Source organism: Schistocerca nitens, chromosome 10 (genome assembly GCF_023898315.1).
Source record: "Schistocerca nitens isolate TAMUIC-IGC-003100 chromosome 10, iqSchNite1.1, whole genome shotgun sequence".
Lineage (NCBI taxonomy): Eukaryota > Metazoa > Arthropoda > Insecta > Orthoptera > Acrididae > Schistocerca > Schistocerca nitens.
The window spans coordinates 124,860,352-124,862,611 of NC_064623.1; the positions used below are offsets into that span (position 1 = coordinate 124,860,352).

General features: G+C 51.4%; 1 pseudogene; it reads left to right on the forward strand.

Moving 5' to 3' along the window:
- The first annotated feature begins 418 nt into the window (after nucleotides 1-418).
- LOC126210741 (5S ribosomal RNA) lies at nucleotides 419-536 on the forward strand (annotated as a pseudogene).
- Nucleotides 537-2,260: the final 1,724 nt, after the last annotated feature.

Here is a 2,260-nt window from a genome sequence, read left to right on the forward strand (position 1 = left end):
CACTCAGATCTTGATAACCTGTCATTGTAGCAACAGTAACCGATCTAACAACTGCGCCAGATAATTGTAGTCTTATACAGTTGTTGCCAACCGCAGCTGGTTTACCAGTTTCTTTGACGCTTCAATGTATGAACCATAATAAACACTGACTCCGACCCATAAAAGTACATTTAGTACTATATCTTACTATGTTCCATTTAAACCCGAAAATGATATGAAAATTCAGTTGAGTTAACGAATAACTTCTACTAGTATGTCTCTGAGATCGTTGTATAGCATTATGTAGCGTTCCTCTACTGGCAGTTTGCTGTACAGCCCATCAACGTGTCCAGAATCTGGTTCGCGATTTTCTCGGCTCTTCTTTGACGACGGCTAACAGAGTTAATACAGCCGTTTTACGCGTGTCTGTTTCTGTAGGGGCAACGGCCTTGCCGCAGTGGCTACACCGGTTCCCGTGAGATCACCGAAGTTAAGCGCTGTCGGGCGTGGTCGGCACTTGGATGGGTGACCATCCAGGCTGCCATGCGCTGTTGCCATTTTTCGAGGTGCACTCAGCCTCGTAATGCCAATTGAGGAGCTACTCGACCGAATAGTAGCGGCTTCGGTCAAGAATACCATCATAACGACCAGGAGAGCGGTGTGCTGACCCCACGCCCCTCTTATCCGCATCCTCCACTGAGGATGACACGGCGGTCGGATGGTCCCGGTAGGCCACGCGTGGCCTGAAGACGGAGCGCTTTCTGTTTCTGTAGAGAAACTGTGCTGTCTGCGAGTAGAGCCGACAAAGGCCGCTGGAGAGCGCTGTCGCGTTAGCCACCTCGTCCCGACTATTGTGCCGACAGCGCCGTCTCTCGTGAGGTCGGATATCCCATCCGTGTGCACTACAACCTTAAGTGACTCGCCCCGCGACTTTGAGGCTCGTGGAGAGCGGTGTGCTGACCCCGCGCCCCTTTTATCTGCATCATCCACTGAGGATGACACAGCGGTCGGATGGTCCCGGTAGGCCACTCGTAGCCTGAAGACGGAGCGCTTTCTGCTTCCATAGAGAAACTGTGCTGTCTGCGAGTAGAGCCGACAAAGGCCGCTGGAGAGCGCTGTCGCGTTAGCCACCTCGTCCCGGCTATTGTGCTGACAGCGCCGTCTCTTGTGAGGTCGGATATCCCATCTGTGTGCACGACAACCTCAAGTGACTCGCCCCGCGACTTTGAGGCTAGTAGACGAGATTCCGGTCGCATGTATTGCGCGCCACCTGTTGTGCGCCTACCGACCAGCTTCACCGCGGCGTCATATCGGCGTTCCGCGTCTCGTCACGGCCGGTGCAATGGAGGCTGATGGATTAGCTGTCAGGAGGGAGACGGTGGGGCATCCATAGGCCGGCGAACCCCGCCCTCCTTCTGGCCAGGGCTGGCCGTCACGTGCAGGCGGCCAGGTACGGTCTCTCTGTTCGAAAATTTAATGCACCAGACGAGCAGGTGATCAATCTTACCAGAGGCTGAGGCGTAGGGGGCCACAGGATACGCGTAGAAAACATCGGAAACTAGTGATGGGGTAACATTCTGCGTAACGTTCCTTTCTTAATTCCTATGCTGACAGAAATGGAAGGAGTTACACCATGAAGCACCAGTCCACAACTTTGTGAAGATGCTCATCACATAATTGGTTGGTTCAAATGGCTCTGAGCACTATGGTACTTAACTTCTGAGGTCATCAGTCCCTAGAACTTAGAACTACTTAAACCTAACTAACCTAAGAACGTCACACACATCCATGCCCGAGGCAGGATTCGAACCTGCGACCGTAGCGGTCGCGCAGTTCCAAACTGTAGCGCCTAGAACCTCTCGGCCACTAAAGCTGGCAATTGGTATTAAATACTAAAATTTTCATCCTGTTTGAAACTGATGGCTATAATCATCCACTCCTACATTCAAACTCCGAGGGCCACCGTACAGTGAGTGGGGAAGGTACCTACCTTCCTGCTGCACTCGCAAATAGACCGAAGGGAAAAACGACTGTCTGTGTGCCTCTGTATGAGCCCTTCATTCTCGTATCTTATCTTCGTGGTCCTTTCGCTAAATGTATGTTGGCGGTAATAGAATAATTCTGCCATTAGCATCAAATTGCCCGTTTCTAAATTTTGTCTGCAGTGTTCCTCGAAAAGAACATTGCCTTCCCTCCAGGGATTCCCATTTGAGTTCCCAAATCATCTCCGTAAAAAAGCATCTCGAATCGACCGGTAACAAATTTAGCTGCCTGCTTCTGA